The 13,977-nt window shown below is 41.7% G+C and overlaps 1 protein-coding gene across 2 annotated transcripts in view; it reads left to right on the forward strand.

Moving 5' to 3' along the window:
• Positions 1–3,616: 3,616 nt before the first annotated feature.
• The window catches only part of dag1 (dystroglycan 1), a 65,048-nt gene continuing 54,687 nt past the window's right edge, over positions 3,617–13,977 (forward strand). Inside the window, exons 1-2 of one of the 2 annotated variants that reach the window (XM_074637024.1) lie at positions 3,617–3,985; positions 4,099–4,489. The gene's annotated coding sequence lies outside the window, so the exon portion shown is untranslated. Of the gene's footprint in view, positions 4,490–13,977 lie in introns of both variants that reach the window. The other variant, XM_074637023.1, reaches the window with a different exon arrangement.

Consider the following 13,977-nt stretch of genomic DNA (forward strand, 5'->3'; position numbering starts at 1 on the left):
GAATCAAATTAAAGCAGTTTTCATATGGACAGTCAGCCACTTAAAGGGATAGTTTGGGTGTTTTGAAGTGGGGTTGTATGAGGTACTTATCCATAATAGGTGTATTACTTACAGTAGATGACAGTCGGTGTGCTCCCAGCGTGGAGAAACAGACAGGAGTACCGACACCGGAGCAAAGCAATACAGTGCTGTGGAACGGCGCTGGCAAAAAAACTTATTTTAGCCACCTAAAAGAAAGGCTCACCTAAAAAAAAAAATGTGATATCCGTTTACGTGTACGCTATATTTTGAATATTTGCACCAGTTTATCTTGCCATAAGACAGCCCTTTCCTCCTCCTATCCGACAGGGAACTGAAAGTTCAGAACTCAAACCGCGAGCAGCTCTCTTCCCCCAGGAAACAAACATTTGGTGAAGCTGTATTGTTGTCTGGGAGTAAACAGTGGGGCTTTTACACGCTGCACAGTGCCAGAAACAGGTTGAGATAAGGAAAAGGAAAAAAAGGTGTGAACATTTATCATAAATTGGCAGAAATACGGGAGAATGGTGACCCCGGGGGGAAACTAGGAGAGGGCAAAACGGGAGTCTCCCAGGAAAATCTGGAGGGTTGGAGATACGTTTCACTTTCAGTTCAGTTTACCATAGAAAAATATTCGAAATATAGCGTACACTTAAACGGACATACATTTTTTTAGGTGAGCCTTTCTTTTAGGTGGCTAAAATAAGTTTTTCTGCAATCCCCGTCCACAGCACTGTATTGCTTTGCTGCAGTGTCGGTGCTCCTGTCTGTTTCTCCGAGCTTCGGGCACGCCAACCGCTATCTACTGTAAATAATACATCTACTATGGATAAGTACCTCGTAAAACCCCACTTCAAAACACTGAACTATCCCTTTAAGTCTGTAGCAAGGATACACAAGAATAGCATCTGTGCAGAAGAAAAAAATAGAAGAAGTAGAATACCCTTAAAACAGTCAAGCTGTTTTAATGGCTCAGACAGACAAAGGGAAATGTTTTCTATTCAATAATGCAGTGCTTTTGGTTCAATTCCCAGCTTCTCTTAACAGCATGTTGAAGTGTCCTTGAGCCAGACACAGAGCCCCAAATTGCTCCTGATGAGCACCTCTGCTTCCATGGTGTATGAATCTGTGTTTGTGTGCGTGGGTCAATGTGCTGCAGTGTGAAGTGCTTTGCAGGGCTCTTGGGATAAAGGCGCTATATAAATGCAGTCCATTAACCATTTACCATCACCCTACTTCACACTCACACTATTACATATTGCATATTCACACATCTCCACCTTCACCAGAACAATTGCATGTTAAGTACCTTGCTTGTCGGCACATTCACGGTAACTGTTGGTGGAGGGATGAGTGTTTTCCATTCACTGTTCATGACCACGTCTGAGACCTGGGCCAGTGACCTTCAAGTCAAAGCAGGTCTGAGGCTTGGCCCATGGAGGGAAATCAATGTGGATAGCATCATGAGCTATATATGAGGACCAACAACTTGTTAAAGAATAGTCGGCAAGAAATTTTTTTGGCATTGCACGTTTTTGCAAACCACAAACACGCTGAAGGTGGACGCTTTTACAGTTGGTCAGAGAAAATGATGTAGTACAATGAAACAAAGTTACGTGGTGTAATAACAAGTATACAACTGATAAAGTCCACTAAAGGGTAGTTTTGTTGCCTAAACCCAACCAATTGTTTCACACATTAACGCTGCAGAAAATATGAAAAAAAGTTTTTATTTTGAACTTTTTTTCCCACAGATTATCTGTCTCATGCACTACTGTGAGGATATAGTGACCATTTTATAAAAATAACTTTTATCATATTTGCTCAAAGTTATCGTATGTAGCTTTAACCATGTGAAACAATTGGTTGAGTTGAGGCAAAAAAAGTACTTGGTTAAGGTTACCATGTGGCATTGTGCACTTCTGCAAATACAAGGCTGATATGAAACGTATTTATGAAATATATATTTTGGTTCAGAAACGTCAACATTCAAGGCGACTGGGTTGCAAAATTCAGTGTGTTAAAGAGCTTATGGCCACCAACATGAGGTTGCACTTCAGTCTGTAGAGGTGAACATGAATCCCTCTCGGACAGAAAGACCAGAAAGCCATTACAAGACAAAAAAAAAACATGAAGCTTTTACCACGGACAAAGAATGATTTTATGAATCCATAGAACACTTAGTTGAGCTTTTATATCCACTCAAGCCTTATTTCACACAGTGCTAAAATGCATGAGCACATATAAAACCACTCCAGGTGCTGTCACTGTGTCCATAAAGTCAATATGAGCAAAGATACGCTCAGTGAGGCAAATAAATAAGGCTTTTACCTTACAGAGATACACATTTGATTGTTTTGGTGACACGAAATGGGAAAAAGCAACTCTTTTCATTTGTCAATATTTGGAGAAGCATTCATATGAAAAAGTTTGCAAAAAATATTAGTTGAATCACTTTTATTGTTGTTAGTTAAATGCCAAATATGATGGTTTTCATAATGAATGCAGCATTCCTTCAGAGCCGTATCAGTCGAAATAATCGAACTTGGCAACCGATTTGATTGTTATCAGGCCATTAAATAAGTGTTTTCAGTCACTATAAGTTCCATCAATTTGGGTCAATAGGTGCCTACTACGCCTACTACATTGGAAAAGTGAAAATTAAACTTAAAAGCAACACATTCTAACATGTTGTAAAACTGAATGAAACATCACATTTTGATCACAAACGACAAAACAAAAAGGCTTCTTTAGGTTTAGGCAACAAAACTACAAATTATTTAGGTTTAAGCAATAAAACTACAACTTATTAAGGTTTAGGCAAAAAAAACAGTTAAGTTTAGGCAATAAAACTACAACTTCTTTAGGTTTAGGCAAAAAAAAACACTTAAGTTTAAGTTTAGGGAAAAACATTGCGTTTGGGGTTAAAATAACTACGAACACAAAGACAACTACATACTGTTGGTTTCACATGGGATCCGGTCTCCTGGGTGAAAACCCTGTGTTTTGTGTACCATCCATCATCCCCAACCTCAACCATTTATGGAGTTTCAAAAAGTCTGTACTACAGCACCTGACTTCCACTTCTGCCCCTGTCATAAATACTACGGTCGCTAGAGGTCCCTGTCGTGTTTCTTTTATACCTTCTTTCGGTGATCTACCATGTGAATAGATGATAAAGCCTACTAGTGGGTGTAGTAGGCCCCTATTGACCCAACATCTATGGTGCTTATAGCAACCGGTAACGCCTATTTAATCGCCTGACAACAGTCTAATTGGCTGAACCTGATCCTGTTTAGTTGTTGCACCAATGACAATATTGATTTAGTGAATTTCACTATCGCTTTGAATAAGAGAGCCAATGCTCTCCACTACACTGCAATGCACAGATATTGATAAAAAAAAAACCTGCATGATGATCATTCACACCCTGGATCAATGTCACCATCATAATTCCATCGGTGGAGGTATTGAGTAAACATATTGATTTATTTGCTCATGATTAGGGCTGCATGCCTTTAGAGACACTGTGGCCCCTGCACAGTGTGGAACTGAAGAGGCTGGGCTGCAAGAGGAGAGGGGCGTGATGGAAAGAGACAGGGTGAATTAAAGAAGGAAAAAGACAAAGAGGAAAAGAAGAGAGCAAATAGTGAATGAAAGAGAGGTAGAGAGGTGGAAGGGATTGAAAAAAAAGAAAAAGGGAGAGGGGGAAGGCAGATTTGGGGGTGGAGTAATTCAGAGAATGCAAGCCGCTGCCCACCTCTCTCTCTCTCTCTCTCTCTCCACTGCTCCTCCGGGTGGAAATTCATCCTTCAGGCTCAGTAGCGGACATTTGTGTTGAGGACCTCGGGAGTGCAGGACGTGTTCAGTCTTGAGGTCCAAACAGCAGCAGCAGCAGCAGGAGCAGCCTCTCCAGCCGTGTTAACTGGGTGTAGCAGCGGACACACACACTGCTGTAGCCATTCAAGTAGTGATTTTATTTACCGCTTACAAAAATGATGTGATTTTCTTCTTTCTTTTTTTTTATTCTTACCACTCAACTAATTTCTTTCTTTTTTTTTCTTTTTCTTTTTTTTACAGGATTTTGTAATTCATATCCGGACACTATTCTGTATTTTGTAGGCAATATTTTTTTTGTATTTTTGAATAAGGCTTTATTCCCACCTTCCGCTGCGACTACTAGAGGCTAACTTTGGAGCACCGGAGAGACAGCCAGTCGAGAGGAGCGGGAGGAAGGAAGAGATTTGACACCGAGAGGCGGCGAGCCTATATTTGTCCGCTTGACTGTGTGTGAAAAGGAGGAAAACGGAGCTCAACTGTCGCCACCTCCTCCAACACCACCAGCCTCCTTTTCTTCCCACCGTACGGAGGAAGCAGCAGCAGCAGAAGGAGAAGGAGAAAGGGAAAGGGTAGAAGGAGGATTTAGCCTGAATTACGCCACGGGGATATAAAACCTGGAGGAGATTTGACGGTCAGTTTCCTTTTCTTTTTAATCATACCTCTCTTTTTGTGTCTGAATATGTGGCATGTTTAAGCCCTGAAGCTGGAAAGAGAAAGTGCTTGTCGGACATTCTAGAAGACACCGGCAGAGAAAGAATCCAGAACGTAGCACTGAACTATGTTCTATGTTGGCTACAATTGTTGCAATAATGAATGTAGCGTTCAATGAGGTGCGTTTGATATGACATCCGGGTTTGCTCCGCGGGGTTTGTAGAGATACACCGCCGCGGTTTGCAGCGGCACAGCTCTGTCTGTGGTGGAGGATATTTTTAGGCTATCGCTGTGTTATTAGCTGGCTTGCTGGGGCTACTTATCCCCTGCTACCGCTTTCACCAAGCGCTCTCCGCCCTGCTCCCTCCCTCCCTCCCTCTCTCCTCGCCTCCTTCCTTCCTCCCTCCCTCCCTTCCCGTTGTTCCCTAGTACCCGGCGTTTGGACAGCTGAAGCAGCCTCAAGCCCCACCAGACCAGGCTCTCATTCCTCTGGCTTCAAAACCGAACAGGTGCATTTTTAAAGCCAGGCCAGGACAAGGCTGTAGTCCAAGAGAGAGAGAGAGAAGGGCCTCTTTTATAATTTGGACTGACTGTATTTCACATTACACTACTCCCATCTCTGGGTTTATTTTTGGCTCCCCCCTGTGAAGGGACAGTGTCCCCCTAAAGACTTGAAGTCCCTGTAATGTGCTCTAGACTGCGAGTTAGTGACCTCGTTTTGTTCTTGATACTATCTCCTCCACTGTTGCATGCAGGGGTTCGAACTTCGAAGTTGGTTACAGTGTATCAGGGTAAAAACGTGTCGGATCGCAACACACAGACCTCATTATGAGCATTGCTTGCACCCCCCTGGTAATGATGAGTGCAGAACTCCCCTGCTATGTTGGAGGATAAACGGTTCCGTAAACAGAAACACGCTTTCAACACTAGCTTGGCTAACCTCTTCCTTTTAGAGGTGAAAGTAGGCGCGTATATACCAGGGAATGTTTTGCGCCCACCTCGTCGTGATTCCTCTCACGTAGGCTTTGCCATGGAGACGTTTGACAGCCTGCCGCGGTCTGGGGATGTCTCCTTTGACCGAGGGGACAAGACAAGAAAGAAAGAGAGAGGGAGAGGGAGAGATAGGCTGTTTGTGTGAAAAGGAGAGGATGAAGTCTCTGAGAGAGAAAACTAGGTAGAGAAAAGCAGCTGAGTCGGGCTGTTTATTGAGTTGGAGAGTGTGTGGAGGGACACATAAATAATAAGAACACTGTTGGCCTGGATAGCAGTGACTGGAGGCACTGTATAGTGTTTATGGTCCTCAATACTGTCTACAGTGATATGAATTACATGTAATTGGATTTTATGACGTGTGAATCAGGGCAATATATCATACAATATTGATAGATTGTGATACGAAACGAGATATCGTCTTAGATTTTGGATATCGTAATATGCCATAAGTGTTTTCCTGTTTTTTAAAGGCTGCATTACATTAAAGTAACTGTTCTAGCGGTTGTAATGTTTGTTTTTACCCACTTAGTCATTATATCCACATAACTGATGATTATTCGTCAAAAATGTAATTGTGTACATTAGGGCTGTTAAAATAGTTAAAAGCGATTAATCACAAATTAATCAAATTTTTTTTATCTGTTCAAAATATACCTTAAAGGGAGATTTCTCAAGTATTTACTTTATCAAATTTATTAACATGGGAATTAACATGGCTAATGTATGTATATATTTCTTATTGGAAATCAATTAACTACACAAAACAATGATACATATTGTCCAGAAACCCGTCACAGGTACTGCATTTAGCATAAGAAATATGCTCAAATCATAACATGGCAAACTTTGCCAGTTGCCATGCCAAAATTTAGTTTGGAGCATTATTTAACCTCCTTCACGACAAGCTAGTATGACATGGTTGGTACCAATTGATTTCTTAGGTTTTCTAGTTTCATATAATACTTTGGATACTACAGATACTGCAGAGGAGCTTTGACAGCCTTAGTAATCTTCTGAACTTTCCAGACTGTTCTAGCTGTTCTATTATTTGTATTATATCCACATTATGATGATTATTTATAAAAAATAATCTCATTGGGTATATATTTTGTAAAAGCACCAATAGTTAACCCTACAAAATCGTCGCAATATCGACATCAAGATATTTGGTAAAAGATATTGCGATATTTGATTTTCTACATATTGCCCAGCCCGAATGTCAGTGTGTCGGTTTGAGCTTATAGGCTAACCTCAAGGTGCTACATGGGACTTTTAATCACCGTATGGGAAAACCTTCTCTATAGCATCCCCATAATGGTTTTACTGGAACCAGTAGCCTATTTCTTGTGTGTACATTTTGTTTTTCCATCAGGGAGGCAGAGGGCCAGAGGCTTAAGGTCTGACCCGACTACAAAGGTGTTTTTTTTAGACAGTTGGCTGTTGCAGCCTGACCTTTTGAGGTCCTCCTGGTAGCGATTCAGTTCATGTCTGGCTGCTATCCTGAGTATGGTTTGCAGAGCGTGTGGAGCGGCAGGCTTACAAGTGAAAACCCCCACGTTTTAAACACCTCATGTTCCGTCTATTTCTGTTTTAATGTCATTTGATTGTCCAGCAATACTTGGCTGCTCGATTCCCACAGGCCCTTAATACATTAAATGACTCAACTGTTCAGTAATGGGCAATTTGGAGGGTTTTGAGTGGTCCCATGGGTGTCGTTATTCTCTGCCTAAAGCCTACAGAGCAGGCCTTGAGGTCCACCTATTTCCCTACTACCCCCAATGGACTTAAATCAATACCTTCTCAGCTCACCGCCATGCATTAAATTCTATTCTTTTCAGTCCTTGGTGACGCAAATGAGCCAGCTGAACACACTTGCCTGCATGTGTGTGTACACAGGCGTCATGTTGATAGGACTGGTGTGTTTTGTAGACAAGCTGTCTTTAATCCTCTACACAGAGAACGCTGTTTGTTTCCCGCCTCCACTGACGATGAGGATGATATGTGTGTTTGTTTCTGCGCCGTGCTGTTAATTTGTTCACTTAGGTGTGTGTCTTGTGTGGGTGTGCACCACATGGTGTGTGTTGTTTTTTTGAGTCAGGATGAGTTTGGACATGTGTGTGTGTGCATATGTATTAGTTCTAGTGTTGGTGTGGCTCCAACACAGTCTCACGGCAGTTTGTGAAATAGTCACGTAATTTAATCTATTATATTCATGAAGATAGACATGAATTTCCCTTTTTTAATTTTGTGACGCTCAGCACGACTTCCAACGACGTATTTTTTGTGCGTTTTCCTACGAATGTCCAGCAACATGTGACGCACATGTCAATTTCTGCCCCAGTCTTTTCAAAATAAAACTTCTTAGTTAGGTTTAGGAATATATCGACTTGGTTAGTTTTAGGCAACACAATTACTTAGTTAGGTTTAGGAAAATATTGCATTTTGGGTTAAAATAACACCGGAAGTGGTGTACCTTAAGTACGGAAGTTACTGTATGTGACAAAAACTACTTAGTTAGGTTTAGGAAAAAGTTTTTTGACCGACCCATCCACCACAACTTCCCCCTTACACTGTGTTTGCTGCTCTTTATACTTCCTGCTTCACAATTACGTGGATTACAGACAAATTGATTTTGTTCTGGCCATCGATTTGTGTCCATGTACACGAATCGATACATTCAAATTCGTGACTTTTTCACGAACTGATGTGCAACTGGGCTGGTGGCTCTGTCATGGCTTGAGTTTGGCTGATCACAGACCGTCAGTGTTGCACCCCCCCCACCCCCCCACTACCACCCTGCAGCACTCAAATGTAGCAGTGTGTGAATATGAAGCTGGGTCTCGCTGGAAAAGGGCAAACATGTTCCATCGTCTTTCCCCCGATGCAAAAAAAAAAAGGATTAAGAAGCAGATTAGTGTCGCAGGCAGTTGCAGTAAATAACCTCATCTTGTGTTTTTTTTTTTGATGAGGAGCAGAGGACACAGCCTGACGTACACACACAACATTGGAATCGTCCGTTTGTGTATTTGACTGGATTTATTTGTGTAGCACCTCATCACCCTGCACTGTAGTAGGAGAGCTGTAATAACACACAGAGGTGAGAAATGCTCGGTGCTGTGTGTCGTGCTCTCTCCTTTTGCAGTGAAAAGAGGTCCAGTTGTTCTGTATTTTCAGCGTGTAGTGTTTTCCATCATTTTTATAGAGAAGAGATCTCTGTGCCAGCCTTTAAGGGTTAAGTAAACAGATTTGCGAGTGTGCATGCTTTGCCCGTGTGGATCCTGCGCCAGTGTGTGCATGTGTTAATGTATCAAAGGGTCAACACCAGCAGAGCTCGCCTCTGAAAGGCGCCTCAGTCTCCAGTAAAAAGGTGTTGTCCTAGGCTTAAAGAGGTTTAGATTACCTCTAGGAGGCATCAGCGCCTTCGTTGCAACCATCTTTTCAAGGTGATGATCATGAGCTGTAGCACACGCGTTATGTTTGGCCTGCTGTGTTTTGGAGGAGAAAAGTCTATGGGTCTGTTTTTGTGGTTTTGCAAGGAAACCCTGGAACTTGAAGCTTATAATCTTTAATGTGCTGAGCAACTTCTGACCTGAAATGACCCAGAGAAGCCCAGTGCAGACTTGTTGCAGAACTGTATGTCGTTTCTGGCGACAGTAAAGACTGATTCTTGTTACTTAACCCTCTGAGACCCACAATGGACCCGTTGTTGTCTTGTTTAAGGCGGGTACAGAGGGTCTTTAGGGGGAGATAGCAGGTCAACAGTAGATGTCACCTAGAAGTGGTGTACATCATCTGAAAGCTGGGAACCTGAATATTAATTTTAGATACTCAGCACTGTGTGTCAATTTGTTCTAGTCATAAATCAGAAATAAACATGCATTAATTAAGTAATTAATTAATTGAAATGAATTGTAAAAGTGTATACGGGTTTTTAACATTATGATAGAAGTATGTGATGACCATCCCCATGCTCTTTAATGTCTCATAAGTTGTTTCTGCAATTTTTGTGTTGATAGCATTTATTACACAGATTTGGTGCTAAATTTAACCATTTTTACCACTCGAGAATTGATAAAAATGATCAATAATCCCTCCAAAATACCACATTAAGACACCAAGACCTTGAGGAACACCATAGAAAAAGCCATGCTGTGATTTGGTAACAAAAACCTTTGACATTTGGAGATTTCTGCAGGAATTTTATTTTTTGGCAATTTGGTGAGCACTTCTGTTCTGGACAGGACTCAGAAACCATCTTAATGTCAGTCTACCTAGGAAAGCCATCCATCCTCTGAATGCTCTAGGTCTCTAGTTTGTGGTTGTAAAGTTCCATGAGGCTGTGATTATCCTAAAGGTCACCACAGGTCATTTTATACAGTGAGGTCAAGTTTCAAAAATGGTCTCACTACAAAAAATGGCTACTATAGGGACTAACATCATCACATGATTACAGTTGGGCTCAATGGATCCATAAGAGTCTCAGCTTTACAGCGATACCCAATTTATCTAATTCCAGGACTGTTTAGAGGCCCAAGTATGCAGAAATATTCACATACACCATTTTAGTATAGGCGAAAATAACACATTTATACTACATTCAAACAAACTGCATGGTTTTTGCCCAAAACTTTATGTGATTATCATAGAGTGGGCATGTCTGTATAGGGAAGACTTGTGGGCACCAATAGAACCCATTTTAATTTACATATCTTGAGGTCAAAGTGTCAAGGGACCGTTTTGAATATGGCCATGCCAGTTCTGCCTCACCAAAATGTAACCTAGCTTTGGAGTGTTATTTAACCTCTTTCCCAACATGCTAGCATGACATGTCTGCTACCACTGGATTCATTAGGTTTTTATAGTTTCATATAATATCTGTAGCTTCTAGCTCTAATACTGAACCTGCTAAAGCCTCTGAAAGATAGTTAAGTCGGTGTGGGTCTCAGGGGCTTAAACACCAGCTCCAGGAAGTGCACATGGTGCACAAATAAATAAAAAATATTCAGAATAACAATGTTTAAAACTCTCAGAATCCATTCAGCAATCCATTAAAAAATCAAAGTGGATTTTTTCCAACCCCCCACCAATCACAGTGCTAACAAGGCTGTTCACTTCTTACACGTTTCTTTGTTGCTGTTTTTTAATCCGACAACGGCTTTGGTTTTTATCCCATTTCCATCTCGGTAAACAAGATTTTTGTCAAAAGGCAGATTGGAGTCAAACACATTCCCCAGACACACTCCCACCCCCCCTCCACCTCTCTGAGGGTGTTTCTTCTGTCTACGTCTGAGCTACTCCCTATTTCAGAAATCAATATCATCCAAAAGAGGATTGAGTTCCTCTGATATGAAACGCCTTGTGTATCCTCCTCATGATAAGTCTAATCTTCGGCTCCCTGCTTTTCAAACTTTCGGTACAAGTGGAGAGAAGGATTCTTCTTTCGGCTTAGAGATCAGGATGGATTTTTTTTTCCTATTTTGAAAGCTTTGGAAGGAAGGTAAAAAATGTGCATGTTGTGGAGTAAGCCTGCTTTATCACATTGGGAGATGAGATTTAGATGCTTTAGGCACTTTCTCTCCATGTCTCTCTCTTCCTCCTCCCTCGGCCCTTGTGGGCTAAAATAGGGGATGAGGCATCTCCAGCGTTTCTCTGCCTACAGTTGGCTACAATTCTGTCGCTGTGAGTCATGCTCTTGCCATGACTGAAACACCACTTGTCGACGCACATACTGCACTTTTGTCAGAACTCGAAAATAAACCAGTCGCACTGTGTTTTAAAGAGCCTCACAGGCTCTAAAAAGGTGTGGGCTATTGCTGCCGCTATTCTTAGTCTGAGATAACAACAGAAGGAAAAAAGACTGGGCTTTGGTTGATGACGTCGGTTGGTAGATTCAGAGGGTCTGTGAGTGGAAATTGGGACAGAGAGCTGAAGTTGGTCTCTTCTCTGTTGTCATGGTTTCAACATGGTTTAAAATAGAGGCCCCTAAAGGTGTAGTGTTGCACGGTATACCAATACTACAAAGGTATCGCAATGCCCTGCAGTTAAAAACTGTATGATACCCCGTTTTATTAGTTTAATAATGACGGTGTTTTAATACGAGCTGTGAGTTGCGTCAATGTGCGACAAGTGAAGTTGGAAAGAAGATTAAAGCAGGTTATGAATCTCTCGCCGGCTGTACAGTCCCGCTCTGAGCGTGTGTCTCTATCAGCAGAACTCCCTCCAAAAAACAAGGAAATAACAGCACAGCTGTAATTACCAATCAAATGTACCGATAACATTAGATTCAGCATCTTTTCTGAATCTGACCAAGCATCTCCTGTAATTCGGCAAACACATAACCCACCAAAGAGCATGTGTGAAAGTGTTATTTTACTGTGTGTCTCTGTAACGTGCGTGGACGGAGAGGAAAAGCAGTCCGGCGAGAGTGACTCTTACTTCTCTTTACACCACTTCGATACAACACGATCTACAACCGCTCTTGCCTTGAGCTGTAATTCCTTATTATACATTTCCTCTGGGTTACAGTGTTCATTGTCAGTCTGTCAGAGCTGATGTTGTTTTCCCCCCCACTCTACCGACAAGTCTCCAGCTGCTGTTTTCACTCACCTGTTGGGAGCTAGTCTCACCACGGAGGACTAAACAGCTGTAGAATCAACATCATTTTAAGTTAAAGTTAGCAATCAGAGGTAACGGAGGTGTATTTCCATTACAGTCCTGATGTGCAGGTGACAAGTTAGGTTTGCACAAAATCATGTTTATAGGATTTAGACTGGTCTTTTACACAATCATGGTTCATTTAAGTCACAGTGTGAACATTTTGTGGTGCATCAAAGTCTATACAAGTTTGCACCCTTCAGAGTTAATTTAATACTTTTAGTTGTGGTACTGGCCTGGAGCCATATCAATCCTGTGAGTGAACAAACAACAGTCTAATCAACACCTGTCAACTTTAAATAATCCACGCTGAAATAATCAACTCTGGAAAAATGTGCTCAAAAGGTGTCCACAGGGAGCTCAGCTGGGGGAATGCTTGCTGACTAGTGTGACGTGTGGTTGAACTCAGGTGCATTCTTATGGTGACTCATTATGCCACCCAGCAACAGGAATAATCCTCCCTCTTTTGGGTTTGACATCATCCAATGCCAGTACTCTTATACCCTTTTCCACCAAAATTAGAGAAAAAATACGAGAAAACCCGCCAAATATGGGTGATGGACTTCTTTCTCATTGCCAGTAGACAAGTATGCCTTTCTGTTTTTTTTTCTGGTGTGTCACATTTGACATCACAGACATGCAAACCAGAGTTGGTGATTGTTGGAACAGTGGAAAGACAAAAACGGTTTTGTTGAGTTTTGTTTCTGTCGAGTTTGAATGAATTGTGTTTTACAGTGACCAGTGTGGTAAAATTACTGTTTCTGTCAATGGAGTCTGGTGGCTTTGAGGAGATCATATAACAGCTGTTTCTTTTCCCAGTTAGTCTAACTCGGTGAGTTAATGGTGTATTTCGATCAAACCAGAGTTGGTGATTGTTGGGACAGTGGAAAGACTAACAAAGACGGTTTTAATGTTTTATGTTATGTCGAGTTTGAATGAAGTGTGTTTCGATGATCAGTTAAGTAAAATTACTGTTGTCTGACTGGAGTCTGGTGGCTTTGAGGAGAGCATATTAATTTGATGTTTTGTACGTTAATACATTATGATAATCGTCCAAATACCTGTTGATTTTATTTATTATATAAATTCACTTCAACGCACCGCAAAAGGGGTGGAAATTAGCGTGTCCACCCGGGCGTCATGTTTCCATCACTGCCGATCGGAGCCTGAGCCGATAAATACCCGTGACTACTGCAGAGTCATTTGTCCCGGGAATGAATGCCGATTGTAACCTTTCCATTAGTGGGTGTTAATGGGTTTTTGTCCAGTGGAAAAGAGCCTTTACATGGTACGTTTCAATATTTGAAATTTAAAGATGTCTTTTAGTTATTGATTTAATTGACCTAACCCTGACTCTAGTTATCTAATGTGCTGTATCATCACCATGTCCTCAGATTGGCTGGTTTTTGGAAAGTTATATCCAGTAGCACTATGCAACCATAGACACCAAATGACACAAAATGTCTAGGCTCAGATGGTGTGGGAAATAATTGTTCTAGTTTTTTAACTCAAGCTTTGAGCATTAAGAGAGTGTGACAAAATTTCTGCCATGTGTACAGTATATGGCTCTGGAGCTATTCGGGTGTTGCTCCTAGTGGCAGTTTCCCCGTATAATTGGAGCTGACATAGCTGTGTACTGCTGCAAAGGGAGACGGCACAGCGAGCTGGCCAGGCCATTATGAGCGATCAGTGTAGCTAACTGCTCAGGCCTGTATGTCACTGATAGAGAGGCCATTTCAGTGGCAGAGCTCAGGAGGGTGAGGGAATTGTTCTTGTGATGATGCACACATCTCACGGGTGGAACTGGTGTCTCTGCTTTTC

Source organism: Sebastes fasciatus, chromosome 1, assembly GCF_043250625.1.
Source record: "Sebastes fasciatus isolate fSebFas1 chromosome 1, fSebFas1.pri, whole genome shotgun sequence".
NCBI lineage: Eukaryota > Metazoa > Chordata > Actinopteri > Perciformes > Sebastidae > Sebastes > Sebastes fasciatus.